The 22,971-nt window shown below is 37.6% G+C and overlaps 1 long non-coding RNA gene across 2 annotated transcripts; it reads right to left on the bottom strand.

Annotated features, from left to right (window-relative positions):
- Positions 1 to 1,433: 1,433 nt before the first annotated feature.
- Positions 1,434 to 5,872, bottom strand: LOC147503884 (uncharacterized). 2 transcript variants are annotated; one of them, XR_015220285.1, is made up of 7 exons: positions 5,675 to 5,872; positions 4,689 to 4,795; positions 4,493 to 4,552; positions 4,137 to 4,199; positions 3,646 to 3,720; positions 1,781 to 1,964; positions 1,434 to 1,609 (listed from the first exon to the last, which is right to left on the bottom strand). It is a non-coding gene; the product is annotated as an uncharacterized LOC147503884 (long non-coding RNA). The 2 variants fall into 2 exon arrangements; XR_015220286.1 differs by lacking the exon at positions 4,493 to 4,552.
- Between the last annotated feature and the right edge of the window lie 17,099 nt (positions 5,873 to 22,971).

The following is a 22,971-nucleotide window of genomic DNA, read 5'->3' as shown; positions in this document are numbered from 1 at the left end:
AATATAGTGTCACAATTTGGCGTCAATTATTTTTGTGACGCCATTTTGACGTCACTAATTTGTGACGTCAAACTGGCGTCACAAAATGTTAGGCGTCACAAATTTTGTGACATCGTTTTGGCATCACAAAATATATTTTAGAAGAAAATAATAATGGATATATAGCAACCAATTATTATTATTATTATTATTATTTAAAATACAACTAGCCCTAGCTACCACCGGTTGCTATATGAACTAACCAATATACAACTCTTTTAAAAAACAATTCATTCCATAAAATACACAATCACACCGTCAATCCCATTTAAGAATAAAATATTCATTCCATCACTCAAAATTATCAAGTCACTTGTAAACACCAAGTACTTCAATTTTCCAAGCAAAAAAGTACATTACATTATGCTTACAACTAGCTAGAAAGAAAGTCTTCTTATTAGAAAGTGTCCAAGTGGCAATATCGACCACCTCCATCCTTCAAGGCCGGCAACAAACAAATGCCACATGCATTACCTGTTTCATTTAACAAAAGAGTTTAGATAGACTTCTACTTTAAAATGTAACGAAAGATATATACACTACCTTAAAATGTAAACCCGCTACATGCGTAGTCCCAAATCATAAATTTCACTCAACAATAATATTAACAATGCCTACATTATACATGTTCCTACACTTACAATAAATGTGCAGTAAATTCAAAAATAAAATTGGAGGTCACTTGGCCAATCCCACAGACAATGCAGACAATAAAACATCATATTTAGCTACAAGTAGCACAAGAATCAGGCTATATTGTGCCAACTTAAAAACGAGTAACAATCAATGAGTGAAGTGAGAACACGTCAACAGACTCAGTTTTCTATATCAAATTGAACTAGCAAGAGAGCATGCTAAATACTGAAGACCGTTAATAACTAATTAACTACGACATATTACAAGTTTTTTATTTTCTGGTTTATTGAGTTTCTTTCCATATTCCACCCTTCAGCCTATTTTTGCTAAGTTCAATTTTTTTTGCTAAAGAGAGTTGTCAGCAATTAAATTAAGATAAACCAATTACCGAAATAATTGTATGATAGTTGCTTTTCTCGAGAAAGAATTCAACATCGAGAGAAAGAAAACAAATATGAGCAAAGTACACCTACGACTAAAGGAACAGAAGGATTGCAAACAATAAGAATTTACCACGGGCAAAGAGAGCAGCATCTTTCTTCGATAAATTTCCATAAGACCATCCCCTAACTTGAGCTGGTGCACCCTCAATCATTGGTGTCAAATTGACCAGATGATATGCTTTACGGCACTTCTGGACTCTTTCATGAGGATCAAGACCCCTAGTTTTCCTCTTGCTACTGTTTTCAGGTTGAGCATCCTCCATATAGTTCTTATTCCTTGCAGCATGAGGGGCTAAAGCGTTCTCTGAAGTAAATCTCAAGCACTTAAAGAACAAGCCAGAAGAGTCTTGAGGAAAGGAATAGAAAAGGATCCTATATATACAAAGCTGGTCGAGGGACCAAGCACATACATCAGCTTGAGCAACCACATCAGGTTGAATCCAACAACTCCAGAAAGTTCCATCATCTTCAGCACCACAAAAATTGGCAACCTGTAATGAAAACAAGAGATGTAAAGAGGGGAAAACTTACTGGTCCTCAAAATTAGTTTAAGGATATTTTTAGTTGGAAACCAAACAAATGGACTAGCGAATTGTACTTCTAAAAGACTGTATCCTATGTGATATGTATGACATCCTATGTGATATGTATGACAATTTTACCTTGAAAGCACTTAATAGTTCATTTCCTTGTTCCTCTTCAGCACCCTTAGATTCAACCTTCTCTGCTCGTTCAAGAATTTCATCGATATCCATATTTAAGAGTCTCTTTTTGCTTTTTTCTTCATTTTTTTTCCTCCCTGAACAGTTCCTTAGCTCCAAACCGTAAAATGGCTGACAGCTCATTCTGTAATGACAAGAACGTAAAAGTCAATCGAACAATGTACGCCATGGTGCCCAAATAATATGCCAATAGTATCACCGGAAGACAAAAAAGATAATTAAAATTTGATGAAGCACGATAATAAACAAGGTAAAATGTCAATCTAATTTGGGTCCACCCCAACTAAAAAGGACATGTACCACGATAAATTGTATATTGTCCTTTTCAAACTCTTTTACCTTATCAAACGAGAGAGTTTCCCTTTTTGGTTTCCTTCTTTTCAAGTCTCCCTTCTGCATTTAGTTTCTGAATGACCAAATGGTCAAGGACCTAAGATAGCAGGAAAGTCAAATATATTATTAGTTCCATAAATCTAGTGTGTACAAATACAAGAAAATAAATATGAGTATGTGCTTGTATGTTTCAACTTTCAACATAGCACTACAGTCATCTAATATATGATGAAATTCTTAACAGTCAAAAAATATATAATTTTTACATGTATGTTTGAACGTGTAGAAGTTCATGAGACATGGTATATGATTTAAACTTTACCATTTTTTTTAGCAGCTCTAAGATATCTTCTTCTACACTTTTGCTAGTTACGAACCGATAAATGTTAACAACTTCTTGCTGCCCAATTCTATGAGCTCTACTCATTGCCTGATAGAAATCATAGATAAGTGTCATCACAAAAGGCAAACCAAGTTGCTAATATTAAAGACTCCATGGAAAAACAATATATAACATACATAGAAGTATTAAAAACTCCAATTAAAAAAGGGGTTATCCTAGTATTAACATATATAGAAGTATTAAAAACTTCCAGGGGCATTAAAGTGCTCCATAGCCTGATGATGAAGATCAGCCCTAGTACTGCCATCCAACCTCTGAAACTGGAACCCTCTCAATGACAAATATTCCGCCAATATATCTAGCAGTCGAACCATCTGCATAACACAAATAAGCAACATGATGACTACACTCCTCCTTAAAGAGGCGAATGGGTAATCATCAATTGTCAACTCTACAACATGTTTAGCTCTTGGATCCTCAACTGCCACACCCCTGACAAGAAGATTAAATTAAAACTCTTATTACGGATTAAAAAGTCAATTATTAGAAGGTTGCAAAAAATAAATAAAAAATTAATTAATTAAAAGGTATTCCAATAAAACACCAAGTACTAAATCCAAAGTCCATGCAAACGTCACTTTCACTTTTCTAACTCACTACAATATGTCAAATGATATTACTTCCTGATGAACCCAAAATGGAACTCACTCCCAAGTCATCCATTCCTCAAACAGTCAAACCAAAATTTCAGGACAAAAAATAATTAAAAGAACTACCAAAAAGCATACAAGTCCCACAGGATGGTTGGTTTACAGTTGAACTTTCAGCTATATCTATCTAGATGAATTGATGGTAAGCAAGTGCAGCAACAAATTGTCTAACCCAGAATATCCAATGGTCATGAGGTCATCCCAAAAATATTCCTTGCTTTTAAAGAAGTACAACATAAAAATTCTTAACACATAATCAAGTATGGTCATTCAATAAAGTATGTCCTCCAAGAACCATGAAAGAAACCAGTACATAAGATGTTCCTATGGGAAATGCTCTAAGTAATGCACCAACAACAATTAGAAAGAGGAAAAATAAAGGAATAAATAGCAGGCATGGTGTTTGAATAAATGTGTACCTGAAGCCAAGCACCGGAGAGCACAATCAATGTCCAAACCTAGCTTGCTCCAAGTGTAATAAGTCTGAAAGTTTTCTGCATTTGAAACTCAACTTGGTTTTACTCATCTTCAATTAACTAAGAAATGCTGACTAAAGAAAAAGTAAGCAAAACAAAAGGGATAAAACCCGTAACAATATCTAGCTTGTCGATTCTCAAGCCACTTTAAGAACCCCAAATCAGTAAGACATCTTATATGTGGGGGAAAAAATATTGACAAGCAAAAGTTAATAAAAACGAACATACACCGTAGTGTATTCCATTCTCTAAGCTTTAGCTGTCCCTTCAATTCTTGAATCACATCATCAGGTTTGTATTGGATTTTCAATGCTTGATCCATTACACCATATATACTATACTAGCCAAAAAACAAAGCATGGTGATTTTTTTTCCCAAAGTACAAGAATGAAACTCAACTTTAAAAACAATGCATTAAAAACATCGTGACATACTGTTGTTAGACAAGTCTTTCCGAAATAGTCACCTGTGGTGCCAAATGTGCCTAGGCCTGAAAACTAAACATGGAACGGGATAAATGGAATCAGTTGAAAATTGACTTCAAGACCATTACAATGCACTACGAATATAGGTATCTAGAATAGTATAATGTATACGACACTACAATATAACACCATGATAAACCAAGTCTCTCTTCAAGACTTTAGAAACAAATTTATAGATTTGTATGAAGAATTTCTTATAGATGATCTAATCGGAAAGGTGGCATAAGAAACTATACAAGAGAAGTAGAAATAACCAGTAGGGAAGGATATTAAAAAAAAAACATTATAGATAATTAGATAGATACCGTATTTAAAGCTTTAAAAACAGCCTCAACAATGTTGTATGGGTCTCTTAAACTAACAACCTACCAGAGATCAGAAAATCAAGGTTAAAGACTATGGTGTACATAACTCATCAGCTTAGATACTCTATGAGCAAGCCTGAAAATGTAAGAAATTGATAAGATTTGAAAATGCGAAACGAAACTTATAGTGCTATACCATTTCTTTCCTTCTGCTTGTTATATAGTAAGATTAGATTGCTTTACATGGCTAGACCGTTTTTCTTCCATTTACAAAGTTATGTGCAATCGTCGTCATTTTCATTCCTGAAATACAGATCAACACTTTTAATTTTGTGGATCACATAGACGTGATACAAATGAATGTGTGAAAACACAAAATAAACCAAACTAGGAATTGAAAGACAAGAAAAAATGTATAACTGCCTATACTCAGATGTTTATGTTATAATCAAATTACAAGATAGAAAAAACAAACATTGACTTGACTACAAAGCTTAAAGACAGAAAAAACTCCAAACCTCTTAGATTAGAGAAATCCATTTAACAAACCTTAAAGGATAGAAACTTTGTAACAATATCACAATTATGCAAACCTCTTACTCAGAGCACACTTATATAGTTATATGACATTCAATAGTCAATTAAGTCTTCAACTATAGGCAAAATGATATTAAACCAACCACCCCACTAGATTTTCTAGGGAAAAAGAAAATGATGGAAGGGAAAACCCCAACCTCTATGACTAGCAATATCCTAGGTATATTGAATACCCAATACAAGCATAGATCCAACACCAATTCAATTCAGACCAAAATACACTAACAAGCATACCTATAATTGAGGTTACATAACCAATAAATGAAAGCCCAAGAATGAAAAACAAAGAATTATACACTTTACCCTCAAATGAAAATGCAAATACGACGAAAACCTAAAATTAATCACAAGCTTTTATAGTTATCGTCCCTTTCTCCATCAAATCTGTAGCATCTTCCAGCATTTTTTCAATTGAATGCACTTCTAGATCATTAATCACGACTAGTACTGGTGCTATAGTTTTAAGCAGACAGCTAAAAGCCACAAACACAAATTGCTCACTAGAGCAGCATTAACCTCATGCCAAGGCCTTAAAGGGGTATGACACAAAGACTGGGCGAGAATCAAGACATATGAGTTATGTACCTTGCAATAAAAACTTAAAATAAGCTAATGGTGCTTCCTGTACTTGAATTTGACACAAGGTCTGCTGCCTAAACTGAATATGTTCCTAGAATGTCCTATTCAACAAAAGTATATAAAACATTCCTCCCAACATTACAAGGAAATAAAAGAATATTAGAGAATAACCAAATATGCATACCATTATCAGTGATATCTAGAAAACTTTGCCTTGGAGCAACGTCCCTTTCTCTTCCCATGTTGTTTTGTGCTTAGAAGTAATGATGATGCAGGACCTATGGAAAGTTGGGTGCATAAGCCAAGTGCAAATAATGACTTATCAACGAAATGCTTTGCCACATCCCGAAATGCCGGTAGTTCCAACTCTGCACCACCAAACAGTTCTGCTTTGATTGATGATATTAGTTTCTTGGGATGAAATTGACCAATTACTCCACACCACCTATCAAGCAATTTAAGCACAAATAAAGAGTTGAAATTTGTTTGTATTTTTGTACACTAAATAAAAACAGCCCATTTAATTTCAAAATTTTGAAATCACAATAAAAAGAAACCCATAAAAAATTTCTAACTAAAAATGAAGAATTCTTACCAGATGAATTGAACACGTAGTGAGCAGGACGATTTTTTGGAAGTGAGCCTTGCAACTGTATCCAGGAGAGACGTAGAGAAGAAGCCCCAATGACAATTGAAAAGAGGGAGATTTAGCGCTATATTTTTTTGCCCTATTTTTAGTTTTACTTTTTTGTTTTTCGATTGAGTGGTTTTGAGACCCCTTTATCCACGGTAGGTGTAATTTTGGGAAAAACATAAACAGGTGTAATTCGAATAGATCGAGAAAGGAGGAGAAGAAGGGTTTCTCATTTGGTGTTCTTAAGTTGAGGTCGAGAAGAAATCCAAGTATTTGGACATAGTTTCATGTTGTCGCCTCGTCCTGTCGCACATGCCCAACACGTGCGTTCGAAATTAAATTCTTTGACGCCACCTTGCCGTCAGTATATTTTCTAAATATTTCTTAAAAAAATTAAATGAAATATTTGATTAATTGTGATGGCAAAACCCACACAGTGACGCCATAATGGCGTCACAAAACGAAAAAAGCCCTTGTCACAAAAAAAGTTGTTATGGTGTAGTGAGCGCCTGGAGCTCGAGTTGGACATCAGCGCTACCCGCGCCTTACCTAGGCTGATTCTAAGCGCGACCTGCACCCTCTACTCTGAACCACCCGATTTTCACAGGTTAGTTCAAACTTCCATTACTTTAAGTTATTCAGTGTTTCTAACTCGTTATACACACTGAGCACGCGTATACAAGACGCTATTCATAAGCGAAGTAAGGAGGCATTCAGGTATTTCTTTCTTCCACACCTCGCATCTCCTGTTAGAGGTTCATACTACCATATCAGGATTGTTTGGAGTGTTGTCGTGTTTAGTTAAGATTGGTCTTAGCCTTACCTAAAATTAAGGTCAGACCGAAGAAAAACGCCTAACATAATCAACCGACAATGTCAACAAACACGCCTTTCTAGTATACCACTCACTACACCTCTAACTAATATACCACACACCACACCTGAAATAATGGCTGAAGAAAGAGAGTCTCCTCTCTCTGACTTTTACAAAGCCTTGAACGATAGCCCAAAATCTTGTATCGTTCTATCAGACCTAGTGGGGGATTTTCGAATCCCCCCAAATATATTTAATTTGTTACCCGTTTTTCATGGGTTAGACCATGAAAAGCCTTATCCGCACATGCGTAGGATTGACCAAGTCCTTACTACATTCCACTATCCTACGGTTGGTGCTGAACAAATTAAACTGAGGGTGTTTCCTTTCACTTTAGCCGATAAGGTGGCGTCTTGGTTAACTGCCCAAGCGCCTAATTTTGTGGACTCGTGGGCCAAACTTGTTCAACTATTTATGGAACATTTTAACCCACCACTGAAGACCGATGAAATGCTTTCCAAGATTCATTTCTTTCAACAGAATCCTCATGAATCATTTTCAGAGGCTTGGAATCGTTTCACCGATCTTCTTATAGAGTGCCCACACCATAATCTCGCGAAAGACACGTTAGTTCGTGCCTTTTTCAAGGGACTATTACACCACCACAAAAAGGTGCTTGACATAATGAATGGGGGTAGTTTCCTCAGTAAGGGAGCCTCAAAAGCTTATAAATTTTTAGAAGATCAAACAAAGCGTAATAATAACTAGGGGGGGGGGGGTAGTGACGATATCTTCCGTTCCGCTAGTTCTTCTACAACAGTTAAGGCCGTCGGGATGTTCGAGATGAAACCCGATCCTGAACTTAAAAATTTAATTGAATCTCTCACTAAAAAGGTAGAGGCTATTTCTGTTCAACAAAAGCCTATTTTCGTCATGAATGTCAACACAAATCCATGTAATTTCTGTTTGAGTCCAAAGCATCACGACTCTTATTGTCCTCTCGCCTATGAACAACATTAATCACAACAAGATAATGTTTGTTCCATTAATAGCGAACCTAACGCAGCTTGGCGACAAAACCCCAACTTTGGTTGGCGAAATAATTAACAACCTCCAAGGTTTAACAACCAAAATGTTAGGCCAACAAACAATTACAACCACGCTCAACCGAGGCAAGGACAAGGATAAGGAAATTATAATAATTATAACAATAATAATTATAATGCTAATAGAGATATCGTTCCGGTAAATAATAATTATCAAAATCCACCCATTAATAATCAACGTGACATAGTTCCTGTCACACAACCTATAGCTAACACTCCTCCACAACCGGATCATTTTGACGCCTTTATGCAAACCCAACAATAGATTTTACAAGCTATCAAACTTTCCTTACAACAGATAGCACAAGAGAAGGTACAAACAAAAGGTGTGTTTCCAGGTCAAGCAATACCAAATCTTAAAACAACAAACACAGCCTTTGAGGTAAACGGTAATATTAGTACTGAAAATGCAAACGTAGGTGAGCTAAATGCCATCACCACTCTCCGTTCTGGCAGAGTGATTGATAACGCCATAACTATGCCTATAGTTACCCCACCTGTAGTCCCTACACCGGATATCGAACTAGATACTAAAATGATAACTGAAGATCATACCCCTATAGAGGTACCAGTTAAACCACAACCTAAGAAGCAGAAAACCAAAGTTAAACATCCTGTTGATCCATATGCTAAATATAGAGAGAAACCACTATTTCCTCAGAGATTAGCTATGTTAAACAAGGATACAAATTTTGACGAGATTAGGGAAGTTTTTAAAAATCTAACGATAAACTTACCTTTTCTTGAAGCAATTAAAAAGTTACCTCACCATGCTAAGTTTCTCAAAGAGTTGTGCACTACTAGGTGTAAGACAAAGATTCCTAAAGACGCCTTTTTAACTGAACAGTTTGCAACTTTAACGGAACACAATGGAATCGTTAAGTACAAGGACCCTGGTCGTCCTACTATACAATACACCTTATGGGATACTCACATGACCATTGCTTTATTAGACCTGGGGGCTAGTGTTAACTTAATCCCCTATTATTTTTATAGACAAATAGGTCTACAGGAGATGCAACCTACAACAATGATGTTGGAATTAGCTGATAGGTCTATCAAGTTTCCTAAGGGTGTAGTGGAAAACGTGATGGTTAAGGTTCAGGATTTCTACTATCCTGCAAATTTTGTTATCCTCGATATAGAAGTCGCTAATGACTCTATTCCGATTATTTTAGGGCATCCTTTCTTGGCAACTGCCAACGCGCTTATAAACTACTGCGATGGTTCGATGTCCTTGTCCTTTGGCCATCTTTCTGTTGAGGTCAATGTTTTTAAAATGAGGAAATAGTTTCTTAACACGAATATCGATGGAAAGGTTAGCATGATCGAGAGCTTAGCTCATGATTATTTCAAAACCACGTTTCCAGATGATCAGATGCACAAATTTCTTTCCTTTGGAAGTTCCAACTTCGACGAGAACTCCCTGGAAGTCGAGGAAGATTTCTTTCGTCTATTTTGCAACTCTTCCTTGCCACCTCGCGAGTCCCACCCTGCCAACATTCCTTCATCCCTTGACACTATGAGGGAAGATGAATTTTTCACCCTATATCCCAGTGATTCTTTTGACCCACCTGATAAAAGCCCAAAACTGTAGTTTTAACCCTGTAACAGTCATACTATTAGACCAATTATGTGAGTAATAATTAAGAGTTAACACTGATCACGTGTTTTTATGCATTTCAGGTTTCAAAGTCCATTATGTGCAGAAATGTGCCACTTTAGCGAAATAAAGGAGCAAAGGTCAGTTACTAAGGAGTTCCGTGATTAAAGGCCAAGATTCAAGAAGACAAAGCCTTTCTAAAGCCCGGTCAAAAGCTGAAAAGTCGGCCAGGCGTAAACAAAGACACAAAGTAAGCAAAACTTCCGAAGGCCATATCTTTGGACTCAGACCTCGGAATGGGGCCTACCTTATGTCAAAACGACCGGCTCGGAAAGAGCTTTCCAATGGTCCAAGCCTTGATCCAATTAGAGGATCAGAAGTGGACGAAAAGTCTGTTGAAGCCAACTGCAGCTGAAGAGGCCTTTTTGGACTGAAAGAATTGGGTTTTGGGCCTGATTCTATGGCCCAAAACATGGCTCCAAGCCCATGCACGATTTTTGGATCTGAAAGTATAAAAACCAAAGCTTAGCTCTTTGTTAATGGTAGATTTTTTAGTAGAGAGTTAGGTTAGAAAATAAAAGTAGCTTAGAATAGAAAGTAGCCATTAGAATATCTTCTAGATCTAGATTTAATTCTTTATGTTAAGTTTAGTTCAAATCCAATTCTTGTTTTAGATTAAACTCTAGAATCTTTATTCTTAATTAGATTGATTAATAAAATAGCTAGTTTGTTAATTTCGATTCTTGTCATTTACATTTGTGTTAGATCTGATTTCATTTATTACTTGTTATTCAATTCTTAGTTATTAATTAGATTTTAATTATTGTTTAATTTAGATTAGTAAATTTCAATTCTTTATATCATGTTTAGTTTAAATTTAATTGGAAATGATTGCGTAATGATTCTCGGCTAAACCTCCATTAGAGGGGGTTGAGAAGCCTTGATGAAAGCTTGATTCCGATTATCGTAGAGTTGTCATAATTTCCTTTCCACTCTAGAAACGATTAGTTCACCATGAGAATGGGTTTAATCGTTCACATGCTAGTTATGAATTGGTAGGAATGCCATGTGTAATTAGGGATTAGGAAGAACTAATTGTTCTGCGAAGCAGTTCAATTCTGATTACGACGATTTGTCGTTAATAGGATTAAGTTGAGTTAAGGTGGAATCAATCCCCCTCTAACTCCTTATAATCGAATCAACATAGCATTCCCATAGTTATTTTGATAACCGACTAGTTGCATCTTGTGGGTAGTTGCATCGTAGTCTAGTTGTCACTTCGTAAATCTCTCATTAGACTTTTTAGTTAAGATTACTTATACGTAGAGAACATTAACATGCGGAAGAACTAGGAGTGCAACGAACTTCCTACTCCATTATATCTCATAGGATTGAGAGTAGAATCTTTGATAAAATTAGGCACGTAAATTATCGTTTAGTTTTACTTACGTTTAGAGTTTCATCGTTGAAAAGTTCCGGTTAAAAATACACTGAGCGCGACCGCGCCTATAAGGAGCGCACCTGCGCCCTATAGCCTGGAACACGAGCACGACCTGTACCCATGTGGAGCACGACCCGCCCTAAAAACACTGTAATTTGAAAATTACACGGAGCGCGACCGCGCCCTATGAGAGCGCACCCGCGCCCTTTGCTAATTTTTCTGGAATTCAACAGTTTTGACTCGAACTTTCAATTTTCAAGTTTTTCAGTGTTCTAACTTGTTATATACACTGAACACGCGTGAACAAGACGCTATTTATAAGCGAAGCAAGGACGCAATCAGGTATTCCTTTCTTCCACACCTCGTGATCTCGGTTAGAGGTTTCTACTAGTATATCGAATTGTTTGGAGTGTTGCATGTTTAGTTAAGTTCGACTTAGTCTTGCATGAGATTAAGGTGCGGTGAAGAAAAACAACTAACGTAATTACACAACGTCGACAAATACGTCTATCTAGTATACCACCCATTACACCTCTAGCTACTATTCCACATACACCACCGATATAATGGTGAAGAAAGAGAGACTCCTCTCTCGACTTCTACAAAGCCTTGGCGATAGCCCCAAATCTTGCATCGTTCTAGCAGACCCGATGGGGATTTCGAATCCCCAAATATTTTAATTTGTTACCCGTTTTTCATGGATTAGACCATGAAAAACCTTATCACACGCGTAGGATTGAACAAGTCCTAACAACATTCCACCATCCTACGGTTGGTGCGGAACAAATTAAACTTCGGGGTATTCCCTTTCACCTTAGCCCGATAAAGCGGCGTCTTAGTTAACTGCCCAAACGCCTAATTTCGTGGACTCGTGGGCTAAACTTGTTCATTTGTTTATGGAACATTTTACCCACCCCTAAAGACGGATGAGATGCTTTCCAAGATTCATTTCTTTTCGACAAAATCCTCATGAAACATTTTGGAGGCTTGGAATCGTTTCACCGATCTCCTTATAGAGTGTCCACATCATAATTTAGCGAAAGACACGTTAGTTAAATTGCCTTTTCAAAGTTCTACACCACCATAAAGAAGTCCTAGACATAATGAATGGGGTAGTTTCTTAAGCAAAGGAGCCTCGGAGGCTTATAAATTTTTAGATGATCAAACTAAAGCGAAAAATAACAACTGGGGTAGTGATGATATCCACCGCTCCGCTAGTTCTTCTAATCTGATTAAGGCCCGGTATGTTTGAAATTAAACACGACCCTAGCTTAAAACTCTAATCGAATCACTCACTAAAAAGGTAGAGGCCATTTTGTTCAACAAAAGCCTATCCCGTCATGAGCGTAAATTCAAATCCATGTAGTTTCATTTGGAGCCTTGAGCATCCGACTCCCAACGTCCTATTGCCTATGAGCGGGCTTGTTCCATTAATAATGAACCTAACGCCCCTTGGAGACAAAATCCCAACATCGGTTGGAGAAATAACCAACCGTCACACCTCCGAGGTACAATAATCAATATGTTAGGCCAACACAAAGTTTTAACCAAGCTCCACCACGACAAGGGCGGGGTCGGGGTAATTTTAATAATTATAACAACCAAATGCAACCTCGACAAGGTCAAGCACAAAGTCAAGGTATTTATAATAATTATAATGCTAATAGAGGTATCGTTAGATAAATAATAACTATCAAAATCCACCCATAAATAATTCGCGAAATAGTTCGATCCACACCACCCGTGACTACTACACCCACAATGGTTGGATCGTCTTGACACTTTCATACAAGTGAGCCAAAAACTTTTCAAACCATGGCTCAATCTAACCAACGGCTTCTACAATTCGTTAATAATTTAACCCAACAGTTGGCTCAAGATAAAGCCCAACCCAAAGGTGTGTTTCCAAGTCACGAAATACCTAATCCTAAAACAACAAATACAGCCTTTGAGGTAACCGATAATACTAGTAATGAATATGAAAATGTAGGTGAGCTAAAGGCCATCACCACTCTCCGATTACGGCAGAGTGGTTGATAACAAAGTAACTATGCCTATAGTTACCCCACCAAGAGCCCCTACACCTGCTATTTTACTAGATCTTGAAATAGAAACCAAGAGCCTACCCTTTGTAGAGGTACCCGGTTACAACACAACCTAAGAAACAGAAAGCCCGCGGTTAAACATCCGGGTGATACCATCGCTAAATATAAACAGAAACCACCGTTTCCACAAAAATTAGCCGTGTTAACTAGGGATACTAATTATGAGGAGATTAGGGACGTTTTCAAGAATCTAACTATAAACCTTCCTTTCCTCGAAGCTATTAAAAAGCTACCACACCATGCTAAGTTTCTTAATGAATTATGTACTACTAGGCGTAAGACCAATATACCAAATGACGCCTTTTTAATAGAACAATTCCCAACTCTATCTGAACATAATGGAATTGTTAAGTACAAGGACCCTGGTCGTCCTACTGTACAATGCACCTTAGGAGATTCTTATACGACGACCGCGTTATTAGACTTAGGGGCTAGTGTTAACTTACTCCCGTTTTATTTGTATAGACAAATAGGTCTAGACGAGATGCAACCCACTAAAATGATGTTGCAATTAGCTGATCAGTCTATTAAGTATCCTAAAGGAGTCGTCGAAAATGTTCTCGTAAAAGTTCAGGATTTTTACTATCCGGCTGATTTTGTCATCCTCGACCACGAGGAAGTGGATTACGACTCTGTCCGATCATCTTAGGGCATCCTTTTCCATTAACCGCCAATCGCTCATTAATTGCCGCGATGGTTTAATGTCCATGTCTTTTGGCCATCTTGATGTTGAAGTCAATGTTTTTAAAACAAAGACACAGTTACTCGATTCGTCTATGGATGGAGAGGTTAGCATGATCGAGAGCTTTGCTAGAGATTATTTCAACAACACGTTCCCTGATAATCATATGCCCAAATTTCTTTCTTTTGGAAGTTCAGACTCCAACATTTCCATCCCTACACTAGTTGATACACATATTACGGATGAGGATGAGATAGATGACTTTCTCAAAGATGTAGAGGACTATCATAGTAACGAGGATATGACCAATCTAGATGAGCAATTCGATGAGTTTCTTAGAGCAGGTGATAATTCACCCTATCAAGAACTACTTTCCACAACATCCACCTCGACTTCCCTCCTTCCACCCTTTCAAAGGAATCTCGAGTTTGCACTCGATCCTTTTGTTTCTTCTGTGCTTCATAAGTTTTTAAATCCACCTAGTAAATGAATACTTCAGAAGACAAAAGCGTTTGACACCTTCATTTTCAGACTTGAGACAGTCCCTACCTACACCATGAATGAGTTTTGTGCTAAACCCACATCCTTATTTTTTACATGCTATCCTTCTACAACTTATCCATATCCACCATATTCTCCACAACCATTCACTTTTCCACACTTATTTACTAGAACACCCACTCATTCAAAAAATGAAAAAGAAGGTGCATGCTAGGTTACGTAATAGGGTGATCCGACTTCGCTTTCATTTCACTAGGTTGCGTCATTGGAAATCATGGTGCTTGATTGTGTTTGGATATGTTTTTTACGTGATATTTATTTATGGAATAATCCACAACTATTTGGTTGTTGATATATGATAAACTGCATGTTCATACATATGTTTAGATCTGATCTCGAGTATCGACTATAAACGACTCAACTTTTGTGTTTGGTGCATTTCCTTTCATTTTCATATATTGGTGAGTGCACCATTAAGGTAACGGGCCATCCCTACGGAGTGTGTGTGGGCTGTAAGTACGGATCCTAAGTCCCCGTTTAACATAATTCCGTTTTCCACTCTTGCATATTTTTTTCGGATTTTTTTGAGTCATGTTTCTCTACGGGGGTGAATTATGTCTTTCTTGCTCATTGTTTTTCCTTATAAAAGTAAAAAAATATTAAATAATAAACATAGTAAACTAGGAAGTCGGGAATCGACTTTAAAAGACCCATTGCTAAAACAAATTTTCTAAGCCGTTGTAAAAATTTGTTTTGGGTGGGTATATTGTGTTTCCGATCCTAAAATGTTTTATGTCCCATTAGAATTGCTTAGGCCGTTTAATTGTGTTCGATTCGGGTTGACATAATCTATGAATTTAGAGTTGATCGTTAAGCGATAACGTCGTCATGCCGCGACTTCGAGGCATTTTCCATTATCTTATATGTCATCCACGGTCGGAATAGAGTGTTTTATGGATCATTGGATTGGAAATTCTCTCCTGATCATTTTCATATCTCATTCGCAAAAATCGGACCGGTAACGAAGCAGCAATTTTGATTTGAAGTTTCGCGAAAAAATCGAAAAATTCACAAATTTCGAATTGGGCTTGGGCCCAACCCGCGCCCTTACCTTCAACAGTCGCGTTCATATTCTCCAAACCGCCATTAACGCCATTAACAAAGCTTCCAAAACCTAAAAAAAAAAATAAAAAAAAACAAAACCCAATTACCCACGCTCACAATCCAAGACCCAACCCAAATCGACTCCAACCGCACCGCCCACAACCTCCACCAATTTAAATCAACAAAAAACACCAAAAAATCAAAATAAAATAAAAATTTTTGTGCTGCTGCCACCACACCACCACCACCATCGTTCCTTTTTAGTGAGGTGTCCCTCATTGCTTTCCCTTACCTTCTACAAACCTCAAACCGTATTCAAACTTCCAATGGCTCAACAACGAATTTTGCGAGAGCAAGCTTTTACGGGACGACCACCGCAGACCGTTTTCACGGTGATGAAATGATCGATCGAGACTAGAATAGCTTGTGGTACTTTCGACTGAAGCCTATTACCCGAAAACTTAGTCCGGCGATTCTACAATACGAGGGAGTTGGAAGGGACTAGGATTTTTGTTTTGGTGGCGAAGAGGAGGAAGGAAGTGAATACTGGGTTGTTGGATGAGATTCTAGGCATTCCGCCTAGAATCCATCTAGATGTCACGTTACAGGAGTCCCAATATAATGGGGTAGAGCCATTGATGAGCGCGTGGCGATTCTGAAGGAACTACAATGCGAGATCGCACTGTGTTCGCCAGGCATCCCTTAGGACCAACCAGCTGGCTGCAGCTCAGTGGATTGGTCGGAACGTCCTGGGGAAGGAGAAGGTCAGCGACATCGGCCTGAATTGCCTCCACATCTTATGGATACTCCAGGAGCAAAAGTAACGAGTTCTGCATCTTGGAGTTTTGCTTAGCATGATTAGGGGGTAGGGAAGTCATTTGCACCTCTCCCTGTGTTGATAACCAAGATCATCTTTGAAGTTGAGAGCGGCTTCGAGCGTCGATAGGACATACATCACCTACACCAAAAACCCACGCATCTATAAGGAGTGTGTCCAACGAGTTTGGAGGGTTGGTGAGGATAGAAGAAGCGAAGAGGATGGGGAAACGAGAATGCCGAGGAGGATGGGGAAATGAGAATGCCCGGAGGATGAGGAGGATTTGACTTGTTTTGATCGCGGATGCCCCGGAGAGGTCTTTGGTCGGGCGCTTAACGCATGGCCGTAATTCATGCGTGGCATCGCGTTAAGCTCAACACCATCTGCGAAGACCTCCGGACTCGACGGGCAACTATCCATCATAACCGAGATCCATTACCGGAGAGGATGAGAGGGGGGAACAGATGAGGGCGAGCTAGAAGCTTCGGCGCCCGATTCGGACCGACATGCTCGCCGACGATTCCCACCTCACGGGGACTCTCGCCGAGGACACACCATCGAGGCACGAGCGTCGTCGCCGAAGGACGAATGGTGCTGGCCCATCGGGAGCTCAGGAGCCATCTCCTGGGCGTGTGCCCTCCGCTACCAGTACAGGAGTGATTAGGGATAGTATCGTTTGATGTTCTATTTTTATTTGTAGTTTCATTATTGTCATTTATTTTCATGTAAGTTTTATTTCCGTAATTTGAATTTTGTAGTGAAATGTACTTCGAATGAAAATTTTAATATAATGTGGTTATTTTCATTATGCGTGGTTGTTTAATATTGATCCCACCTTCCCAAATTGTTTGGGGGTGGTTTTATCTATTCCAGCATTATTTTTATATGACCCTCGTCTTAGAATTTATTATGAGTCAAGGTGAAAATATGGCGTTTAGGCATATCTATGAATAAGTATTATGGTAGGATGAAATATCGATTAAATAGGTAGATTCTATCATAAATTCAACCTAAAAGATACTAGGTTTGTTTTAGAATCAAGAAATGAGTTGTTTCCGTTTTCGGGTTTGGAAATTTTGGTATTTCCTGAAACTGCCGTAAAAACCTTTTGGAAACTTCCCGATCCGGTTTAGCAACTTAAAACCTATATAAACTTCATACATTATACACTCACAACTCACAATACACCTAACCTCCATAACTTCGCGTTCACTCCCACGAATCCCGCGTTTAGTCTCATTTTTTCGAGTTTCGGCAACTCGCGCATTTCTCTGAGGAGTGCACTCGCTCTGCAAATTTTTTCAGTTTTTTGTCGGGCCTTTTCAAGGTAAGGCTTTTAAGCGACCGCTCAAACACTGGATTTCCAATTCTTGGAGCGCTTTTCGGCTCTAACTTCCGTGGACTGAAAAATTCGGTTTTCTTGGGTAGTTTCGGATCATTCGCACCTATTCGGGCGTAATTTTGAGATGACATCTCCAACATTGATACGGAATAGTCTTTCGAAGATTTGTTCCAAAGCACTACTTATGGTGCTTGGTTTTGTGGCGATCACATCACGTTGGTTGGGAGCAGCTTTATGGTAAGACCGGATGCACTTTATTCTCCAACACTAGCATCTTATTTTTACGATAACTGCATTTTCTTTGAAAGACCAGATGGAGAACAAGTGTTCTCCATCAACATTGATAATGAACTAATGGAAATTACCAGGTTCTTGCTAGCATTTGTTCTTGGACTTGCTATGCCCGCTAAAATAGAAGACCCATGGTGTTATTGGGTAGATAATATGTATGTCTACACTTATGAGTTTTTGCATGAGTCGTATGGGGCGGGCATTTTCCGTATCGAGGACCAAGGGGACTATAACGTCGCTTTTGGTAGCCTGTCCACGAATATAGGAACTGTTATGTTTTGTATCATGCTAAACATTTTAGGGGAATGACATTTTTCTTCTGTGAATGATGCCACTTGCAGCGTTTTCCTTGCTTTAGACACGGGACGTATGTGTCATGACCTTCCCCGAACCTTGATGTCTAGTTTAGCTCGATCTCATAGCATGAGGCATAAGTTCCTTCTTATGCCTGTTCTAGTTTCCGTATTATGCTATGTTTCTTTCCTATTTTTGTACACGTTTCCGCGGATTGGATTACGGTCGATTAACGACGACCCACCAATAGTATTATTCGATCCTTCCGTGTAATGACTTGGCAGGGGTGGAGGATACAACCTCATCAGGTTGCACCCTACACCCCGTCGCAAAGTGGCCCTTAATAGGTTAGCAATAATAGATGATAAATGGCGGGAAGCCCGGCAAATTATCATGGCATGGCAGACTCAAAGGAACCTCACTTCTTTATGGAAGAAGAGGATGAGGAAGATAATGAGTAATCACGAGAGCTAAGGTAAGTTTTCATTCTAGTTAGTGTCTGCTTATGTCCCGAAGCAATTTCATTCTTGTTAACCCCATAATGGGTAGAACTTCATTATAGAGTTGCGTCGGTTTTATTTCCTATATTAGTGCGTTCTAACTTTGTTTTGCAGATGTTCACGAATTTCCACGTTTCAATGGTATTTTTCCTACCCTCTTTATTTACAATCTTGTGAGGACAAAGCATGCTTCTTGTTTGGGGGCATAGAAACCGCGTGTAATTAAGGCATCTGCTAGGATATAGATATGTATAATATCCATTTGTTTTCTAGTTAAAATTTCAAAATTTCAAAAATATAAATAAATAAGTTCTTGTTATACACTTAGGAATATTGGTATTGTTTTCCTTCTCTATGCTCTTAACAATCTAAAAGTCTCACGTAGCTTTTGCATCAGAATAATTGTTAGGAACTTAGGTTAATATGTAGGTAATAATCTTTGCATCTATCTATAAATATATTACATGAGTATCTATGATTGTTAGCAGTAAGTTTCTGAAATCTAGGCTAGAGTACTTATTCTACAAATCCTGTGAGAATATAGCCTAAAGCCTTATATGAAGCGAAACATTTGAGAAATGACACAAGGAGAAGTAAAATCCGGATAGAGAAATCACCGTCCACTTGCTTGATCACTATGCCATATCCTAAGCGAGAATTTAGGCCCTCTTTGGATCGATATAGCCAGAAATTCAAACCTATGAATTATTTTCCGCTAGTCACCCCTCTGAGCCTTTCTTTAGCCTTTCATAAACCACAAATCCTTTACCCTGTTACAAAACAAAACAAAATAAAAAATTCAACCTACCCAATTTAGATAAGTCTGAAAATAGAATGAGGAAGAAAGAAGAAGAGAAAAACTTGTGTAAACAAAAGTTAGTTAATGGTTTCAGAAAATAAAGAAAAGAAGTTTCCATCCAAAGAAAAGAAAAATAAAAATAGAAATAAAATAAAAACTCCAAAAATAAAATAAAAGGGAGTCAAAAGCCAAAGAAAAGAAAAAGAAAAAAAAAATGGCTAAGGATGGAAACAAAGTGTAGAAGCAAAAGTAAATAACAAGGTTTTCTCTAGTTACATAATCTGAAGACTCTATTATCTCAGACTTGTCCTTTTTGAATATCCATTTCCTTCCTTCTTAAACCACCTCCTAATCCCCGCAATACCTAATAAAGACCTCTAGCTCAATTAGGAATATGTTACTGTGATAGTAAGTGGCAGATGTGTTTGATCGACTCCGGCTTCCTTGTTGTCATTGAGATTGTAAGGTAAAAGTGTGCCCACTGACTTTGGAGTAATGTGGAACTTTGAGTGGAAAAATCGAGTGTTGTATCTTGACTATTATTGTGAGAACCTACTTAAGGCGGCTATTCGAGTTTTGAAACGGACTGCTAGGCATTTCATAGTATTACTCATTGTATATATGTTTATTGTAGATGATTGATTATTATGCATATATTAGCTTAGGTTTCGATTTGATTACTCTATATGCATTGCTAGTGAGAGGTATAGTTAATTTGAGCATGAATATGGAGACAATAGTTTTATTTCTTAGTCGTTGTAGTATAGATGAAGTTTGTGAGTACCTTCACTGGAAAACTCTCACGAGGCTATAACTTCGTCCATTAGGGAATTCTAGTGGTTTAAGGCCTTGTTGCGTATAATCAATGCAATCGCTCAATAAACGCGAGTAGATAGAACTCCATTTTTTGGTCACTTATTCTAATTTCTCATCTTTGCTTGAGGACAAGCAAAATGCTGTTTGGGGGTGGTTTGATAAGAGCCCAAAACTGTAGTTTTAACCATGTGAATGCATCATACTATTAGACCAATTATGTGAGTAATAATTAAGAGTTAACAACGATCGTGTTTTATGCATTTCGAGGTTTCAAAGTCCATTTGTGTAGAAATGTGCCACTTTAGCGAAATAAAGGAGCAAAGGTGGGTTACTAAGGAGTTCCGTGATTAAAGGCCAAGATTCAAGAAGACAAAGCCTTTCTAAAGCCCGGTCCAAAAGCTGAAAAGTCGATCTTGTAAAACAAAGCTTGACACAAAGTCGTGAGAACTTCCAAAGGCCATATCTTTGGACTCAGACCTCGGAATGGGGCCTACCTTATGTCAAAACGACCGGCTCGGAAAGAGCTTTCGAATGGTCTAAGCCTTGATCCAATCAGAGGAGTAAAAGTGGATGAAAAGTCTGTTAAAGCTAACTGTAGCTGAAGAGGCCTTTTTGGACTGAAAGAATTGGGTTTTGGGCCTGATTCTCTGGCCCAAAACATGGCTCCAAGCCCATGCACGATTTTTGGATCTGAAAGTATAAAAACCAAAACTTAGCTCTTTGTTAATGGTAGATTTTTTAGTAGAGAGTTAGGTTAGAAAATAAAAGTAGCTTAGAATAGAAAGTAGCCATTAGAATAGCTTCTAGATCTAGATTTAATTCTTTATGTTAAGTTTAGTTCAAATCCAATTCTTGTTTTAGATTAAACTCTAGAATCTTTATTCTTAATTAGATTGATTAATAAAATAGCTAGTTTGTTAATTTAGATTCTTGTCATTTATATTTGTGTTAGATCGATTTTATTTATTACTTGTTATTCAATTCTTAGTTATTAATTAGATTTTAATTATTGTTTAATTTAGATTAGTCAATTTCAATTCTTTATATCATGTTTAGTTTAAATTTAATCGAAATGATTGCGTAATGATTCTCTCGGCTAAACCTCCATTAGAGGGGTGAGAAAGCCTTGATGAAAGCTTGATTAGATTATCGTAGAAGTCGTCGTAATTTTTCTTTCCACTCTAGAAACAATTAGTTCACCATGAGAATGGGTTTAATCGTTCACATGCTAGTTATGAATTGGTAGGAATGCCATGTGTAATTAGGGATTAGGAAGAACCAATTGTTCGTGAGGAAGTTCAATTCGATTCTGACGATTAAATGCCGTTAATAGGATTAAGTTGAGTTAAGGTGGAGTCAATCCCCTCTAACTCCTTATAATCAAATCAGCATTAGCATTCCCATAGTTATTTTGATAACCCGACTAGTTGCATCTTGTGGGTAGTTGCATCGTAGTCTAGTTGCCCATAGCAAAATCTCATTAGACTTTTTAGTTAAGATTACTTATACGTAGAGAACATTAACATCGGAAGAACTAGGAGTGGAGCGAACTTCCTACTCCATTATATCTCATAGGATTGAGATTAGAATCTTTGATAAAATTAGGTAACGTAAATTATCGTTTAGTTTTACTTACGTTTAGAGTTTCATCGCTTTATTCATTAGTAAAATTATTCTTTTACGTTTATCACCACCTATCGAGGAATGTCTTGCATATCTCAAGGCTTCTAATAATCTAGACATGAGAGCTCTAGCTGACATTCATTCATCTTCCATCACCAATTTTCCCCACCTCCCACCTTTTCAAAGGAACACGGAGTTTGTGCTTGACCATCTTGCTTCTTCTGTGTTTAATGATTTTCTAAATCCTCTTAATACAGAAATAATTCCCAAGGGAAATGCACTTGACACCTTCATTTTCAAAATTGAGACAGTTCCCACCTGCACCATGAATGAGTTTTGTGCTAAACCCACATTCTCCTTTTTTCCATTCCTTACTTCTAAAACTTATCCATATCTAACATATCTTCCACAAACATCTATTTTCTCACGATCATTCACTTGGACACCCTTTCGTTCAAAGATGAAGAAGAAGGTGCATGCTCGGTTACGTTCTAGATCTATCAGACTTCGCTTTCATTTCAATAAGTTGCGTCATAGAAAATCTTGGTGCTTGATTCTGTTTGGGGGTGCATTCCATATTATTTATTTATGGAAAGACCCACAACTCTTTAGGTTATTGATATATGGAAAACTGCAGAGTATATATAAATATATATATCCAATTATTTGTTAAAGTCTCGAGTATTTGACTATAAACGGCTCATTTTGTTGTTTTGTGTACTTCCTTACAATTTCATATATTGGTAAGTGCACCATTCAGGTAACCGGGTGATAAAACATATGTTTACACACGTTTATTGGTTTTCGATTACTTATTTCCTTAAGTCAGAG

Source organism: Coptis chinensis, chromosome 4, assembly GCF_015680905.1.
Source record: "Coptis chinensis isolate HL-2020 chromosome 4, ASM1568090v1, whole genome shotgun sequence".
Classification (NCBI taxonomy): domain Eukaryota; kingdom Viridiplantae; phylum Streptophyta; class Magnoliopsida; order Ranunculales; family Ranunculaceae; genus Coptis; species Coptis chinensis.
This window is presented reverse-complemented; position numbering and strand designations above follow the sequence as displayed.